Here is a 19,136-nt window from a genome sequence, read left to right as displayed (position 1 = left end):
TACTATTAGTGCAGGCCATCTAGGGATGGAATGGCAATAACCACAACCTAACCCTTTTCTGGGGGCAATGGGAAAGGGTCGATCCAATCAATTTTAAAACAGAACAGTGCTGTAATTATTAGCAGCGATGTGAAGTAAACAAAGTTTGCTGTAACGTGTTGCTACCTTCCTCTAGCTAAGAAAGTCGCTTCCTTGTTCGCCCCTCCCACAGCAGCAGCATCCATTCCCCAGCAGGGAGAGGATTAAGTTTGTTAACTCAAGAGAGAGACCGGTTTCGTCTGGGCAGAGTTTGACAGAGAGGGAAGACTTTTGAGTCATCTGCCGCTCGCGTTCTTACAAAACCCGAGGCAAGCAGCAACCAACCCTCTCTCCTGCATTTGCAAATTACAATGCTTTGTGCGGGCGCCTCTTGCAACCAGGCACGCTGACAATTCACTGGGGGAGGGAGGGAGGGAGCGAGAGAAAACTCCCGGGTTCCAAACGTTTTCTGAGAAGCAACAAGTGTTTCAGAAATACTTTCAGGCGCGGGAGGAGGTGGTGAGGGAGAAACCCGACAAAGGCGGGAAGACCTCTCCAGACTTTCTTTTCTTTTCTTCCTCCCTTTTCAAGCTTTGCAACAGGCGCGCCCCTCCTCCTCCTCCGCTGAAACCTGAACTGGCCCATCACCTCTGAGAGGCACAAGAAAACGCCGCACGCAAGCAAGCGCAGCACCCGGCTCCTTCCTAGGCCGCAGTGGTAATTCGAGGTCAAAACGGCGTCATTCCCGGGGGGTCGCGACCCACTCCCCATGGGAGCAAAGCATCCTCCAGCCCGGCGCGACCCCTCAGTCCGGAGTGAAAAAACGCGACACTCCCCTGAAGAGGAAAATTCCTCTCAGGAGAAACACGTGGGTGGGTGAGCCGCTGCCACACCAGATTAACACTAAAGAATTAAAAGGAGCGAAGGAATACCTGGGCGGCCTCGAGCGCCTCCTCGGCGGTTGTTTTGCTCGGCGGTGCTGCTTTATTTAGAGTAGTGAGCCTCCCATGTCCGGAGAGCAGAAAGTTTTCTCCTCGGCGAGGCGCGAACCGCCCGCTTCCCCCCGACGCGCACACGCTCCCCCGAGCGGGTTCCCTGGGAGTTGGCTCAGCCGCGCGCAATCCTCTGGGCGCCGCTGCGCTGCTGCCTCTGGGGAGAGAGGCGGGGAGGCGCTGCTAACAACAACAACAGCTCCAGCAGCAGCAGCAGGTAAATCCCTCCCTTGCGCTGGAGCAGCCGGCTTTGAGCAATAATCCTCCAAGCAGTGGAGGGAAGGGCGGGGGAGAAGGAGAGGCTGCTCCGCCGAGTCCCTGCCAGCCCCTCTCCAGAAAACAGAGTTGGAGCAGCAGCAGTTTGACTGCGGGCGGGCGGCGCAGAAATGGAGAAACTGGGCGGGCGGCGGGGTGCGTAAGGAGGCAGCCAGCGCGGGCTGCAAGCGGGCCTCGGGTTTTGGGGCGTGTGAGTCACGAGGAAGAAAGAGCTGGAACATGTAACGTGAGTGTCTTCACGCACCTCTGGGGCTTAACTTCCTGAGCCTTGATTTCCACCCGGTTTTAAGGACCTGGCCTCTGCGGAGTCCCATCATGAGCTGCCTGCTCGCTCTCTTTAGGGATGGGCGCCGAGCTGCCCTGAACTCTGGCGCAAACGAAGCGCCTTTCTCCTGACGCCTCGGAGCAAGTAGGAGGTGGAGACCTCTCTGTTGTTGCCCCTTTGCTCGCTTAATATTTCTGGTTCCTTCTAAGTCTGCAAAATGTCAAGGAAGTCCAGGGAGGAGTATCGTCGCTACAATAAAAACTCGCACATGGGATCCAGTTGGACTGCCAATGCCAGCTGAAATTCGGTCACTAAGGGGCAACCTAAAAGAGTAAGAAAAAGGGGAAAGAAAAAGGATTGAGCTTTAGTGGTTTAATATAATATGATTCAACAAGTAACTGCATAGAGCAGGCACCCCCAAACTCGGCCCTCCAGATGTTTTTGGACTACAACGCCCATCATCCCTAACTAACAGGACCAGTGGTCAGGGATGATGGGAATTGTCCCAAAACATCTGGAGGGCCGAGTTTGGGGGTGCCTGCTGTAGAGCATAGGATACAATTCAGGCAAAATTAGGAGCTTTCAAGTACGACGTAAATCCCCTGGCAGGATTCTGCCTACAGAGTTATCAGGTGTTCATGTGTATGATCCAGAAGTCCTGTGAGGTAGGTGGGACAAGGGTCTTTCCTTGCTCACCAGAAATAATGAGAAAAGCAAAGCGAGATTCCTACAGCTAACAAAAGTAGCAGAAGTAGCAGGGACAGCCAGCGGCGTAGCGTGAGTTGTCAGCACCCGGGGCAACGCAAGTAATTTGCACCCCCTAACCCGGGGCAAGGCAAGTAATTTGCGCCCCCCGCCACCGCCCAAACGACGCCGCTTGCCCGGAGGAGGAGGGGGGCAGAGAGGCGAGGAAAATGCAACGGCCCAGCAGCTGCAGCAGCACCGGCGGAGGCGGGGCTGTGAGGAGGGGCTGCCTGGCGCGTCCTCGGCGGCGAGCGCTGAGAGCCGCTGCCTGCCGGGCGCCTTCAGCCCGGACGCGCGCACAGCTTGTCGGTTCCGCGAGACATGCGGCTCCGCTACAGCCTGCGCCCGAGGCTCTTCGGCGACTCCGGAGGCAGCGAGCGCCCCCCCCCCCCCCCGATGTTGCGCCCGGTGCGGCCGGCACCCCTGGCACCCCCCACGCTACGCCACTGGGGACAGCTAAGAAGGCAAGCATAGACTTTCCCTTTTTGTCTCAAGCAGTAACGAAAGGTTAAGAGCATAAGAAAAGTCCTGGTGGATCAGACCAAAGGCCCATCTCCAGGATCCTGTTCTTACAGTGGCTAACCAGATTCCTATGGGAAGGCTGTAGGCAGCACAAGTAGCTGTTGCTAGACCTGTTCCTCCATTAATTTGTCTTTAAACACCATCCAAGTAGGTGACCATCATTTTACATTCTGTGGGAGCAATTTCAATAGTTTAGCTTGGTATTGTGTGAAGAAGTTTATTTGGTCTGTCCTGAATCTTCCCACAGCCACCTTTGTTGTATGGACCCAATTTCTAGTATTAGAAGTGCCATTGGGGGGGTGTAGAACAAGCCCCCACAAATTTTCAGGTAGGACTGGGTCTCCTCAATATTCTGTGGCCTGCAGCGGGCCCTATTGGGCTTTCCCATAGCTGTAGTTTACCTGTGACCGCAACAGGTTTCACAGGGCCTACCTGCAACCATCCCCGCCAGGGCTTCCCGCAGCTGCAGTGGCCCCCGCCAAGCCTACTTGCATCTGCGGCAGACTCTGCCGGGCCTTGCCATAGTGGACACCGCCAGGCCTCCTACCACTGCATGTGTCTAGTTTTGTGTGAGAGAAAAGCCTCTCAATATCCTACCCAGTATCTTCATGGCATGCATGAACTTATAAACATCTATCATACCCCTCCTTATTGGCCTTTTTTCTAAACTATCAAGCCCCTAATGCAGTGGTATCTCGGTTTTTGAACGTCTCCGTTGATGAACATTTCAGTTTTCGAACAACGTAAACCCGGAGGTAAATGGTTTGGTTTACAAACACGCCTCAGAAGTTGAACATGCCATGCGGCTTCCGTGTTGAGTTTTCCATTTTCGAACATTTCAGAACTCGGTCTTCTGGAACAGATTATGTTCGAAAACAAAGGTACCACTGTATAGTGAAAATGTGCAGGTCACCCAATACTGAATAGCAATTGCTCCCTTGCTGTAACCTGCCCTGGGACATTATGGTGAAGGACAGGCAAGAAATCTAATACATAATAATGATGATGTTTGTAATCATAGACATTTCAGGGTGTCTCAGCTGCTGGAAGTATTTGAGCATGGATTTGCATAGAAGGTTTAATGAAGTAAAATGTAAAAATAAGCTTATTTTTTAGAAATTCGGGGTCACTTGGCATTCAAATGCACAAGAAAAGAAGAAGTAGAATCCTGTGAATATTTCCTCAGAAATAAGTCCCATAGTAAGTAAGTGCATAGGATTATAACTTCTAAATTTGGTTAAAAACAAATTTTCTTTGTCCCAGGATGAGGTAAAAGAGACAAACATAGTTGCCTAACATTATTTATTTATTTATTTATTTATTTATACATACATACATACATACCCCGCCATCTGGCTTGGTTCCCCAGCCACTCTGGGCAGCTTCTAGCAAAATAATAAAATACAATAATTCATCAAATATTAAAAGCTTCCCTAAACAGGGCTGCCTTCAGGTGTCTTCTTAAAGTCAGATAGTTGTTTATTTCTTTGACATCTGGTGGGAGGGCATTCCACAGGGCGCGCGCCATTACCGAGAAGGCCCTCTGCCTGGTTCCCTGTAACTTCGCTTCTCACAGTGAGGGAACCTCTAGAAGGCCCTCGGCACTGGACCTCAGTGTCCAGGCAGAACGATGGGGGTGGAGACGCTCCTTCAGGTATACTGGGCCAAGGCCATTTAGGGCTTTAAAGGTCAGCACCAACACTTTGAATTGTGCCCAGAAACATACTGGGAGCCAATGTAGGTCTTTCAAGACTGGTGTTCTGTGGTCTTGGCGGCCACTCCCAGTCACCAGTCTAGCTGCCACATTCTGGATTAGTTGTAGTTTCGATGTCACCTTCAAAGGTAGCCCCATGTAGAGCACATTGTAGTAGTCCAATGATTAATGGTTGCTGTTGCTCTTTGATAAATGGAGCAAGGAAAATAGTTACCCTATATTAGCAAGCTCCATCTTCAATGGCGGACTTTGGGCCACCCCCTGCACTCTGCTTTACACAGCATTGTTTTGGTGCCCCTGCAGCATGATGCCCCATGTGCAACCACACCAGTTGTGCTAACCTAAAACCTTCTCTGTCATCTTCATCTGATTTTTTGAGACTGGAGAATCTTCTATAGTTAGAAAACTTCCTAGTAACATGGACCAATCAGTGTCTCAGGCAGATGCTTTTGAAGCCAATTAGAGAGCATTATGCTAACACAATTTCTATTGCCCATGCTTTAAAAAGAACGTGTTGCAATGTCCGCCATGGGTGTGGCCAAGTGGGTGCAGGGGAAGCACCTACTCCCCCATCAAGTAAAACAATAGGAATACTTAACTGACCAATCACATAGGTTCTGCCGCCCCAACAAAAGTCCTGGCTATGCCCATGATGTCAGCCAGAAGTAGGAACGATATAATGACTAGTCTTGACTGCAATTAGAAAATTCCTGTGTTTGTAGACACTGAAGGTTAAAGGGAAACAATTAACTAGGCAGGGTGGGGAACTGAATCCAGAAGAAACGTGACACAGGCAAAGGTGTCATAAAAGATATCTTATGTCCTGTTTTGGATTAAACTACTTAACAAATCGTTCTTTTACAGTTCTGTAATGGCTCTTTTTTTCTTTTCTCAGGGTTTCAGTTATTGGGCTTATTTCCCTTTACTCTTTGTACACTTCCTCTTGGCAATCTGGTTTCTTTTTTTGACTCTCAGTATCCTACTGACTGAGGATGCGGGATGCGGGTGGCATTGTGGGTTAAGCCACAGAGCCTAGGGCTTGCCGAACAGAAGGTCGGTGGTTCGAATCCCCGTGACAGGGTGAGCTCCTGTTGCTCAGTCACTGCTCCTGCCAACCTAGCAGTTCGAAAGCACGAAGTGCAAGTAGATAAATAGGTACCCACTCTGGTTGGAAGGTAAACAGTGTTTCCGTGTGCTGCTCTGTTCGCCAGAAGTGGCTTAGTCATGCTGGCCACATGACCCAGAAGCTGTACACCGGTTCCCTTGACCAATAAAGTGAGATGAGCGCCGCAACCCCAGCGATGTCCGCTACTGGACTTAATGGTCAGGGGTCCCTTTACCTTTATCCTACTGACAATATCTAGCTCTTCACCCTTCCCGCCCCCGTTTCCTCTTCTCTTCTCCTGCTGTTTTTACCAATATGTCTAATCTATATCTGCCTGGATGTTGGATCATTATCTCAAATTTAATATCTAATATGTTTTCCACGGAGAGCAACTTATCTTCATAATATTGCTCCCTTCTTATTTATATTCCTCTATTCTTCCCAGGACCTACATTCATCTAACACTAATCTTTTTGGTAAACTGACACACCCTTACTCTGTTCCTTGTCTTTGTTCTTTCTTTAGTTATCTTGTGGATGGAATATTCAGGTGACAGATCCTCTCTTGTATTTTCCATCTTAATGCGTTGTTTCAATTTTCTGTTTCTTATTCTGAAGTTAATTATTGTATTTTTGTTCCTACTCTCCTTTCACTTTTCCCCAACTTGTTCAAAGTTTTCATTTCTCTTTAACTGCCCTCATGTTTAGATTCCAAGCCTGCAGGCAGGTTCTTGTGGGTTTATAATTATTATTATTTCTGTGTAGTATCTAGCGCATATTGGGCATTCTGTAAATTATAATAAATAATAAAGTTCTTTCTCTAAAACTATTAAGACAACAGTAAGATATACATATTTTCCATTATTTTTAATATTTTCATCCAGCAAACCTATGCTTTGAATATACATTTTCATTATTATTAATAATATTATTATTAGTATTATGCAGGAGGCACTACAATTTACTTTTGAGGAATTCCAAGGTCATAAACAGTCTTTTATGAATGCACAAATAGCTGTCAAGATGTCAGCTCACATATCCTGGATCAACTCATTTAAGAAAGATTTCCCACGACATGGCAAACTATGATCCACCTAAACATTTCACTTTTTATGTCTGTTCTGTTGTCCTTGGCCAGATTTTCCCCCGTTTGGATTACAGCCCTATTTTAAGATGGGTGTACACTACACTAAGAAAATATTCACAATTGTATGACTCAGACCTGAGATCATCTGTGACATAAAGAGTTATTTATGCATTTTTTGTTATTTTGAGTAACAGCGTCTTCCTATATACGTCTATTCAGAAGTAATCCCTGTTAAGTTTGCTAGGACTTAGTCCTAGGTAAGTGTGTTTAGTAGTTTGTAGCCTAAGAATTATTCATTTATTCCAGTTAACTCAGGTTCTATCAAAGGTGCTTCTTGTTTCTCAAATATACTGCAGTTGTGCACTGTTTCTTTAAAGCTCATGCCCCTCACTGCTAGCGACATACAGTGGTACCTCAGGTTACATACGCTTCAGGTTACACACTCCACTAACCCAGAAATAGTGCTTCAGGTTAAGAACATTGCTTCAGGATAAGAACAGAAATTGGGCTCCGGCGGTGCGGCAGCAGCAGGAGGCCCCATTAGCTAAAGTGGTGCTTCAGGTTAAGAACAGTTTCAGGTTAAGAACAGACCTCTGGAATGAATTAAATACTTAACCTGAGGTACCACTGTACAACATAGATATTGGTATCTTTTGTTGTGTGAAAAAGTGCTAGAGGGGGTAATTTTTGGCTGTGAGGAAAAGGACTAAGAACCAACAAGACACACTGTTTCTGTGTTTCAGCTTGCAACTTTTCAAGTGTGTGTCTCATTTTGGAAGAAAATAGAACTGAGGGATTTTGTTACACATATCTGTGTATAATGTATTGTTTGCCCCTAAAGTGATCATCAATTGAACTGAAATAGGAGGAACTTTGGTTAAGTTACAGGCTCTTGATCCACAATTGAGAATAAAACTAAATAGCAATTGTAAAAGAAAGAAAGAAAAAGAAGCTGGCCTCTGAGGAATCAGTTACACAATGTACCTGAATCTGTGCCAGTCACCAGATTCCATGTGCTTTGTGTATATTTTCTTTCTTATATTAAAATGGCTCTGGGTTGTTTTCAAAATCTTGAGATTCCAACAATACACAATCAAATTGCTGATTCCAGCAGTGGGCGCAACTAGCATCTTATATGACCATGACTGACCATGATAATATTAACTCTCACTGCTTTTGGGGGTGTTGAATGAAAAGAGTAAAGAACATGGCATGAGAATAAAAAGTAAAGTGCTACATATTTTGCCAATTTATAACTAGCAAGGGCACACTAGGGAGTGGAGATCCCATATTTTTGTACTTGTTTTCTCTAAGCAAAGTATTTAAATCTGTCAATAATTATTTATTCTATGCCTTCACAGCTCTCAACCAAGCTGGCATTATTTGATGTGCTTTGGCTATGTGCTTAATAATGTGCTATGTAATTGGCTTTCTGCCTGATGGTTGTTTTAAGGGCACAGTAGAGCCTGTGAGCTCCCGTTGTTTAGTCCTAGCTCCTGCCAACCTAGCAGTTCAAAAGCACATCAAAAGGGCAAGTAGATAAATAGGTACTGCTCTGGCGTGAAGGTAAACTGTATTTCCGTGTGCTGCTCTGGCCACATGACCCTGAAACTGTCTGCGGACAAACATCAGCTCCCTTGGCCTATAGAGTGAGATTAGCACGCAACCCCAGAGTCGTCTGCAACTAGACCTAACGGTCAGGGGTACCTTTACCTTTAGAGCCTGCTCACACACACACCAAAACCTTTTTTTAGTCTTAAAAACTCCCACTGACTGCATTCAACTTCACATATATATGGTTCTTATGTACATCAATTGGGTGCTCAGCCTTATTCTGAATGGCGTCACACTGACCCTGAATAAGCAGGTAAGTGGTCTGAATGTGCTCGTAGGTCCATCATTATCACTGGAGGCACAAGTGCTATTCATGATATTGAGTGCCTGCTTTGAACTCTAGCTGGTTCATCATCTATGGTAGTTCTGGACCAAGATAGCCTGATCACAATCCTGCATGCTCTGGTGATATCCCACCTTGACTATTGTGGTAAGCTCTACATAGGGCTACTGTTGAAGATGAACGAGAAACTAGTGCAGAATGCTGCCACTCAAGAATTTGCTGGGTTTTGGGTGCTATGAGGCCTCACACTACTTGTGTTGAATTTGCACCGATTGCCTATATCTTATTGGAACATATAAACCCTTAAGTGCTTCTTCCTAAAGTAGAGGGGACAGTGTTGCTCGGTGTGTGGGGATGCCAAATACAACCTTCTCATTCATTATGAGACCCCAACTTCCTCCTGGAAGCATGGATGAGCACATCAGTGATGCTCTGTCATCACCAAATGAAGACATCATCCTCTTCCTCTCAAGCAGTGCTTTTTTTCTGGGGGTACTGAAGGGTACACCAGTGCCTTTTTTCTAGAAGAAAAGTACTGGTTAAAAGTGTGGCACTTACTGGCTTCTGGTTCCAGTCTGCCTTCATGGAAGCAGCCCCCACGACAGTGGGAGAGCGTAGGAGATGCAAAAACAAGGATGATGGAGGTAAATCATTCTTGCAAATTCCCCCCAGGGCTGCTTCACTCGCAGGCCATCTCGTTACCTGGCTCTCACTCCAGCATGGAATGCAGGGGCCAGGGAGGTGCTGAGTGCAAAAGCACTTTGCCTGGCGAAAGCCCTCCTACGCCGCCATTAAGAAGCAGAGGTTTTCCTGTTGATTAGAGCTTAATTGGACTAAAGTACAGGTGCGTGCGAGAAGAGATGAGATCACAAACTGGAACAAACCAACGGCAAGGACTTAAGGTTTGTATTTGAGATAAGACTTCATATGGTGCAAAAGATGGGGGGGGGGAGCCTACGGTTTGTTTATTTAAAGTTTTCCTCTCTACATTTATGAGAGTTGAAAGTTAGTTCAAATTATACTTGTACAAGTGAGGATGGAAGAAATTGGATTAACAATATGGATTATAACATCAAATGGAACTGTGTGTGTAAAAAGGGGGAGAGCTCTTTTGCAAAAGGTTTTATAAATCATTTAATGTATCAACACAAATAGAAGTTATTAACATTGCAGCTGCTGTATAGGGAATTATTGTTATGACTGGAATGTAATTGAAACTACTAAGATTTTGGAACGCAGAAATAAAATCAGAAAGCCAGCAAATTTAGCACGTGGGGGAGGCACTTTAATTAAATGATATAATTTGGTACTTGAATGATTGGTAGTAATAACTGTATTATAGATTGGCATTGTTATAATGAGGCTATTATTGGAATGTAATCGAAAACTAATAAATCATTATCTACAAAAAAAATTAAAAATGTGACACTTACTGTAATGATTTCATGGTCAGTACCGGCAGTACCGTTTTTCTCGAAGAAAACCACCGATTGTAGTACAGATATTTTATTGCTTGGGAAACCGCTTTGGGACAACTGTTGCAGTATAACATCATGAATAAGTACATAAAATAAATACAACCTTATTTGACTAGCCAGATAAAGAGAGGTTTCCAACAGGTATAGCTTGCATGGCAAAGCCACACCTGTTGAAATTCCTTTTCTACACAGCTATTGAAGGTACAAGAGCCCTGTCCTCATTTCACTTTGCCATACCTACTTCATTCATGCCACCTTTGGATTATCCAAGTTTCCATACTTAGAATTTGTGCATACTTGTTCAATAAACTAGAGCGCTGGCAAATCTCACTGTTAAAATTCTGTAATATGAACAGCCACCCAAAAATGGCTGCTTGTGGTTTACAGACTGGATAGCAGACAGCTTGTGTTTATCTAAATTTTGTTTTTGTTTTTCTCAGTTCTTTTTACTTTTCCAAGAAAATGTGTAAAACTATTCTCTCTCTCTCTCTCCAGTAAATCTTTTGACACCCAATTCCCATGTCTATGGCTACAGGAAGTATCCTAAAATAACGTCCACATGGGGTGGGAAATGAAAATGCAGTATTTTTACTACAGTAGTCTTCTAAATTTAGCATACTTCTGTAACATTTAGGCAGATTTCTAGATAATTAGTGCAATTTGTATTTAGCATTTTATATATAACGTAACATATTTGTAGCGTGAAGCAATATAAGATGTGGTGGACACATTGCTGAGATAGTGTGCATGATTAAGTGCCATCAAGAGGCTTGCAGCCCTGTTCTATGCACACTTACTTTGGATTTTTGTTACACTGATTTTTAGCTAGGAAGCGATCCTCACTGATGCAGCATGCTCTGTTTTGCAGGATCTCGCAGCATGGTCAGAGTACATAATCATACTGACTTGAAAGTAAGCACCATTGAAATTAATGAGATTTATTAATTCTCTCTCTCTCTCTCTCTCACACACACATACACACACACACCCCTCTGCTGTAAAATACTAATGTAAGGTGAGCTGGTTTGTGCTATATTAATGTATTTGGAGAATTTATGCAGCAAAAAACCAAATCACAAACAAAAACTATACAATTTACTTTGAAATTCAAACATGCACCTAAAAATATACTCAAATCAGGTACAAAGGCAGAGATATAAAAGTGCACCAGAGAAAATAAGACCAGTTTTAAAACAGAGGCATAAAATACCTGGGCAAATAAAAAGGTCTTCATCTGGCACTGAAAACTGGTACCCGAGTTACCTTGGGGGAAGGGAATTCTGAGGACTAGGTGCCACTCCTGAGACTTGCCTGTCGCCTATTATTACCCACCTTACTTGATTGGATTGGGGTTGGAGAGAACAATTTCAATACCTTGGCAGGTTAATCATTCTGAATACATCCCTCGTTAAAACTTGGGATTAATTAACACACTGAGGAGGTTTCATTAATTCTAAAAACAGCCTATTTATGTAATCCACTTCTCCATTTTAGAAATATGGCATTTCATTAGGATATGAGAGGAAGAAACAAATTATAATAAATATAAGTGACTAAGTACAGAGGAAAGTATATTGGGAATGTAGAGGTTTTAATTAACAGAGGCACTAGGACTGGGCATTACTTATAAAGTCTTAAAATTTAACACTTGTTTCTAAAATGAGCCAGGTTTGTTGTCCTTGAGGCTTTCCCCAACACCACCACAAATAATCAGCTTGAGTTCATGTTGATGGACCTGAATATTTTACTCACTAGCTCTGGCAGATGTGAACTATTAAAATAAAAGCAAGCATCTCTTGCAGTTACAAAAGGCTTATTGCTGAGAATTTATCCCTTACAGATCAGCTTTGTATACATGATTGTAGTCATGAACTACAGACATGAGCAAACATTAACTGCCACAGAAGTCTGTTATGCGCTGCTATTCATAGCTCAATTCTGTACATATTTACGCAGGAGTAAGCCCAATTGAATGTAGTAGGACTTAGCTCATTTCCCGCCTAATCAAGATAATGAGTTTTTAGCTAACTATAGGTGTTAATTAGCTGACAAATGCCAGGATGCTTGCTTATCATCACTTCTTTGCTGATGGTAATTATTTTACATACATTTTAGCTTTAATATAATTATTACAATCTGTATTTTTTTATTTTAAAAATCCCTTTGATCTAACTGTTCAGGCTATAACCCACAAGGCCATGTATGTATATATTTGATCTCTGGATAAAATTTAATGAATCTGCTGAAGTGAACTGAAATCCATGATAGCTGGTGCTTTAACAAATTATCTCATATTCAGTATATCACAAGACTCATCACTGAACTTGGGAAGTATTGCTGGTTCAAGAGCTACAAACAAGTGGTGTAAAGTATAATGAAAATTGCTTTTCCTTGGTTGCTTTTTTTTTGGGGGGGGGTATTACTTACAAACTGCAAGAAGATCAAACCTATCCATTCTTAGGGAGATCAGCCCTGAGTGCTAAGACTCCAGTACTGAAGCTGAGACTGATCTTGAAGCTGAGACTCCAATACTTTGGCCACCTCATGAGAAGAGAAGACTCCCTGGAAAATACCCTGATGTTGGGAAAGATGGAGGGCACAAGGAGAAGGGGACGACAGAGGACAAGATGGTTGGATGGTGTCTCGAGGCCACCAGCATGAGTCTGACCAGACTGTGGGAGGCAGTGGGAGACAGGAGTGCCTGGCGTGCTCTGGTCCAGGGGGTCACGAAGAGTCGGACACGACTAAACAACAACATTACTTACAAAGATTATGAAGTTCAGTATTCTCAACTATAGAAGCTTCATTTGGCTTAAATATGTACTTTATTTGCAACTAACATATAAGAACTCGTGCAAAATGCATCTGTCAGAGTACTGAGCAGCACAAGAAACTGGACCAATAGAACACCAATTGTTCAGAATCTGCCCTGGCTACCTATACACAACTGCCCCTTGTTTAAGGTATTGATACTACCTTATAAAGGAGTTGGGCCACACCTTGAGATCTGCAGGTGAGGCCCTTATCATCTGTATGGATTTTGTCTGCTGCTATATTGATATGAGGGTTTAATTGTATTTCAGTATTTGATTTTTTTTATTGATTTGTGTTTTCTATTGATTTGTGAATTGTAAACTACGCTGTACTTTAATCAATGAAACTTTAATGGGAACTTTTGCCATCCTCAAAGACAAGCAGAAAAAAATGTAGACAAATATTGTAACAGTGATCTTCTGTTGTTTTCACCAACAAATCACTTGTTTGCACTAATTACAGCTCAGAAATGACATATGACTTTTTCTGTATTGATATTTATTTGACGTATTTATTATTAACGGTATGTCAATAGAACAGAGTGCCAGCAAAGAACCATGTACGCTGCTTTGAGTTCCTTGGAGGAACCCCAGAATGTAAATTTAGTTAATATTAACAATAAAAACTGTTAGGGTGTCCGGAAGAAACAGTTAAATATGATCATGATGGTGCTAAGGGCTACTCCACCTCAGCATATAAGGCTCCAAGGAGGCCTCGGGACATCGCTGCTGCCGCTTTGCCGGTGAGTCTTGGGGAGGACCGCTCCCCCTGCAAGCCCATTCTCCACCTTGGGCCTGGGGGCGGCCCCCATACTCACCACCGCCACAACTCTAAGGACACTGCTGCTGTGGCAGCAAATGTTTAAGCGTGTTATATATTTTAAAGTGTTTTAAAAGTGTTTTTACTTTTTACTTTGTTGTACCACCAAAAACGGTGGTTTTTTATTCATGTATTTTTATTTTGTTTTGTTTTATTTCGGACTGGGGTGGGATGGTTTGTTGAGTGGGGTGGGGATTGGTTTTGTTTGGTGTATTTTTTTTGTTTGCTTTTATATTCTGTAAATGGAGGCGAGTATGAGGCTTGGGATTCCTACTGTGGAGGGGCGAGGGAGGTATGGCGGTGGGGGCAGATGGCATAGGCGAAGGGGATCGAGATACGGATATGCTCGTACCCCTTCCAATCTGCGCCCCATCCCGAGAGACGAGGGTAGGGTGAGAAAGGATTACTCACCTCCGTCACTGGTGTTGTGCAATGCCAGGTCTATAGGCAACAAAACCGCCACCCTGCGAGATTTCATCATCTCGCAGGGGGTCGACCTGGCTTGTGTGACGGAGACCTGGGTGCGCGAAGGGGATACTGTTACCTTGCGAGAGATGGCGCCCCCGGGTTTTTCCGTCCTCCACCAGTCACGGACTGTGGGCCGGGGGGGAGGGGTGGCATTATTAATCCGAGAAGATTGTTCTTTCAGGGCTCTACCACCGCCATCGATCCCCGGCATTGAATGTGTTGGCCTAGTGTGGGGCTCCGAGGTGAGCTTGGCTGTCTGGCTGGTGTACCGGCCACCTAGCGCACCAGCAGCCACCCTGTCAGGCCTGCTGGAGGCGGTGGCCGGCTGGGCCTTGGAGTTCCCTAACCTATTGGTATTGGGGGACTTCAACATCCATGCCGATGCCACTCCCTCCTCACAGGCTCTGGACCTGGTGTCTTCCATGGCGACACTAGGGCTCTCCCAGTTTGTTTCGGGCCCCACACATCAAGCAGGCCACACGCTGGATCTGATCTTTGGCGTCGGTATAGATGTGATCATGTTTCCTTCGATGAAGGTGCCATGGTCTGATCACTATGCTATGAAAGCCAGGATTGACATTCCACCCCCACCCTGCTTAGGTGGTGAGCCGATTTGGGCTCGCCCGCGGAGGCTGATGGACCCTGATAGATTCCGTCAAGCCTTGCGGGACCTTTCTCCCCCTGGCGACTCATTGACTGAGCTTGTTGAGGGCTGGAATACCCAGCTCCTGGCAGCCATCGATGAGATCGCACCTAAGCGCCCTCTGCGACCCCGCAGAAACTGGGCTCCCTGGTTTACTGAGGAGCTCCGGAAAATGAAGCGGGACCTCAGACGGCTAGAGCGAGTATGGCGGGGTGCCCGTGACGGAGCCTCAAGAACATCTTATAGGGTTTTTATGAAAACCTACGAGATGGCAGTGAAGGCCGCTAAGAAGTCCTACTTCTCGGCCTCCATTGCATCCGCTAGCTCTCGCCCGGCACAATTATTTAGTATAATTCGGTCTTTAACGTCCCTCGAAGGACAGCCAAATTTAAATAACAATTCGACACACAGCTGTGAGGCATTTGCGAGCTTTTTTGCGGAGAAGGTCCTGTCGCTCCGCCATGACCTCCCTGCCAATTTGGATACAATAAAGGAACTGGAGGCCCCTCGACTGTCCTCTGGTCCAGTACTGGACCACTTTGACCGGATATCCCCAGCCGATGTGGACAGACTCCTCCGAGCTGGAAAGCCCACCACTTGTCCTCTCGACCCATGCCCGTCTTGGCTGATTAGAGCATGTCCAGACGAGGTGCGGGCCCCCCTGGGGGATATCATCAATTTGTCCCTTGGCACCGGGACATTCCCAGGGGAACTGAAGGAGGCAGTGGTGCGTCCGCTCTTAAAGAAAACATCATTAGATCCCTTAGATCTATCCAATTACCGCCCAGTTTTGAATCTTCCATTCCTGGGTAAGGTGATTGAGAGAGCGGTTGCTGAACAGCTTGGTAGGTTTCTGGATGAAACATCGGCTCTGGATCCATTCCAGTCCGGCTTCCACGCTGGTCATGGGACCGAGACGGCTCTGGTCGCCCTAACAGATGATCTTCGTAGACAGCTGAATCGAGGCGGGTCGGGGCTGCTGATTCTTCTAGATCTGTCAGCAGCTTTCGACATGGTCGATCACGAACTTCTGGACCACCGCCTCGCCGACGTGGGGATCCAGGGCACAGTCCTTCAATGGCTGCACTCGTTTCTCTCTGGTCGCGGACAGAGGGTGGCGCTTGGGGGGGAACTGTCATCCCGCCACTCCTTGGTATGTGGAGTGCCTCAGGGTGCAATTCTCTCCCCGATGCTTTTTAACATCTTTATGCGCCCCCTCGCCCAGCTTGTCCGGAGTTTTGGGCTGGGCTGCCATCAGTATGCTGATGACACCCAACTCTATCTGTTGATGGATGGCCATCCTGACTCGGCCCCAGACACACTGATCAGATGCTTGGAAGCTGTGGCTGGATGGTTACGTGGGAGCCGGTTGAAGTTAAATCCTTCGAAGACAGAGGTCCTCTGGCTGGGACGGGGCGATATGGGATTGAGGGGGCAACTCCCATCTCTTGCGGGGGTGCAATTAGTGCCAGCACCGTCCGTTAAGAGTTTGGGTGTAATCTTCGATACCTCCCTCTCCATGGAGGCGCAGATTGCAGCTATAACAAAGGCGGCATTTTTTCATCTCCGCCAAGCTAAGCAGTTGGCCCCTTACCTCTCTCGCCCTGACCTAGCCACTGTGATCCACGCGACGGTCACCTCCAGACTGGATTATTGTAACTCGCTCTACGTGGGGCTGCCCTTGAGACTGACCCAGAAACTCCAGCAGGTGCAGAATGCCGCAACGAGACTCCTCTGTGTATCTGAAGAAGTGTGCATGCACACGAAAGCTTATACCAAGAACTAACTTAGTTGGTCTTTAAGGTGCTACAGGAAGGAATTTTTTTATTTTGACTATGGCAGACCAACACGGCTACCCATCTGTAACTGGAGCCAATGTTAAAGTAAAGGAACAATTAGAGCAACACATAAGCCACTGCTAGGGTAATTTTACATAAGGTCAAAGAGATGAAAACTCAAGGTCAACAGAAATGTGGTTTAACGTTGAGCGCATTAGCTGACTTGCATTCTGGATCATTGTATGTAATGTCATTAATGTAGACATGCTATAGAGATCATTACCATTGATATTTAAACAAAACAGGATCGGTCTTGTTTCCCACCACTGGATATTCCATTTTACAAGTTGTTTTAATTTTGGTGCAGTCACATGATAACATTTTGTACAGGACAAAATCAATTGGAGACATGCCGTTTGTTTACGGCAAGTAACTGCATCATCTGATTTCAATTATGCAATTGCACAGTAGCAAACAACGGCAGCCAAACTGAGTTTGCAAGACAACTTTTCTGTTTTTTACTATCGTAACATCATAAGACCAATTTTTATTTATATTTGGCATGCAATATATGTGCTTGTATAATACCATTTTAACTTGCATTAGAGTTACTCTGTTAACAACAGTAGTACAAGCACATTAATAATACATTGCTGCAAATGGCATGGTGAAAATCAGATATCAAGTGAGTTGAAAATTTCTGTTTAGTATTTCTAATTAATGAAGTAATTACTTCATTAAGATGCTTCTGCACCAGGGAAATCCAGCTGTTTTCCTTGAAACAGGTCTCAGGACAAGTGACCATTTACTGTCATTTTATTTCAGCCAGGAGCTACCAGGAAGAGTGGGGGTGTGGCACCAAGGAAGAAAAGAAGAGCCAAGGAACAGAGGCTATTAAGTTCCCCACCCCTCTAAGTACTTGTTGATACCAAAATGGTTACTAAAGCTGTTCAAATAAAACCACACTCTGCTTAAACCACTTTTCTGCATTTTTATGGATCCCTGAAGGATCTTACGTCCAGTATTAAATATTTTTGCCAACAGATAGATGACATCATAAACTCTATTCTCATGGTACTTAGTATTTCTACTACAGCAAGAGCTAATAGAGTATTATGGTTCAATCGAGATGTAAGGCTGCTAAGGAAAGGTCAACCCTGCAAGGAGAATTTTCAAAAGATTCATCATTAATTAAATCTGTTGTAGTTGGGGGAAAAGGGGGGCTATAAATCTGTCTTGAAAGCCAAAAAGTTCACTGACCAGAGACATATTTGGTTCTGCTTAGAAATTGCAATTCAGACTAAGAAGTTTGCCAACTTTTGTAAATTAGTAGAGATTGTAAAGAAAGGACTAACGGTACTAAGTAATGGGTGACCCTATGTTGTACAAACGGACTGTTCTTCTCCTCCCACTCAAATCTGCTCCAGAGAATCCCTTAACCATTTGAAACAGATTTGAAGGGATACGAGAAGGAAGCATCCACTTGTGAAAGTAGGAACCTACTATGCTCAAGGACTAACACAACTGGATATAGCCCAATGGGATTGTGTTTGGAAACAGCATTTCTTCACCATCTTTGTGTTCTCCAAGTTAGGTCTCTCAGGGGTTTAATAGCAATCTTATGTCTATGACCTCTGGCCTGCTGTCATAGTCCCAGTGTAGGGACACGGGTGGTGCTGTGGTCTAAACCACTGGGCCTCTTGGGCTTGCTGATTGGAAGGTCAGCAGTTCAAATCCCTGTGAGAGGGTGAGCTCCCGTTGCTCTGTCCCAGGTCCTGCCAACCTAGCAGTTTGAAAAAATGCCAGTGCAAGTAGATAAATAGGTACCACTATAGCGGGAAGGTAAATGGCGTTTCCGTGCACTCTGGCACTCGTCACCTCCATGCGCCAGTAGCGGTTTAGTCATGCTGGCCACATGACCCGGAAAACTGGACAAATGCTGGCTCCCTCGGCCTGAAAGCAAGATGAGCACCGCAACCCCATAGTCACCTTTGACTGGACTTAACCGCCCAGGGGTCCTTTGCCTTTACCTTTTTACCATAGCCCCATAACCTGTGGCATTGATCACCCAATTTTCTAATAGCAAGTCTTTGGAAAATGATGGCAGGCGTGAGCTATTTAAGAACAGCTTAAAGGATGGGCTATGATTATGAGGAACGATTTTGATTTTATCACCCAATTCTGTTGTCTGCCGCATAATAGTTATCATCTACAAGTAGGAGCACAGCGTCCACTCCTCAAATTATAGACATTTGTACGTAACATGGAGGCCAACTATGAAAACTATCTAGTTTTGCATCTTGAGAAATGGTCTTCCAATATATATTTTTTACCAAGGAGGAGGATAGTTTCAGATCCAGCTACGTCACAATTAATAATTATGTTGTTTGCCTATTTTTTGCATAAATATGTGTATGTGTGAACAGCTTCCTAGTTCATTACTTTTGTGGTGCTTTCAATACCATTCAAATAACCTTTCTAGATCATCACATATTTTTTTTGTTAGTGTGAACTCTT

General features: G+C 44.9%; 1 protein-coding gene and 1 long non-coding RNA gene across 2 annotated transcripts in view; one reads left to right on the top strand and one right to left on the bottom strand.

The window, feature by feature from the left end:
* FHIP1A (FHF complex subunit HOOK interacting protein 1A) overlaps positions 1-1,099 on the bottom strand; it is an 87,247-nt gene extending 86,148 nt beyond the window's left edge. Inside the window, exon 1 of the mRNA XM_082237609.1 lies at positions 951-1,099. The gene's annotated coding sequence lies outside the window, so the exon portion shown is untranslated. The remainder of the gene's footprint in view (positions 1-950) is intronic.
* A 9,568-nt stretch (positions 1,100-10,667) lies between these two features.
* LOC309540731 lies at positions 10,668-17,829 on the top strand. The gene is made up of 2 exons (XR_014223438.1): positions 10,668-11,009; positions 17,445-17,829. It is a non-coding gene; the product is annotated as an uncharacterized lncRNA (long non-coding RNA).
* Positions 17,830-19,136: the final 1,307 nt, after the last annotated feature.

Source organism: Podarcis vaucheri (assembly GCF_965113315.1).
Source record: "Podarcis vaucheri genome assembly, chromosome: 9".
Lineage (NCBI taxonomy): Eukaryota > Metazoa > Chordata > Lepidosauria > Squamata > Lacertidae > Podarcis > Podarcis vaucheri.
This window is presented reverse-complemented; position numbering and strand designations above follow the sequence as displayed.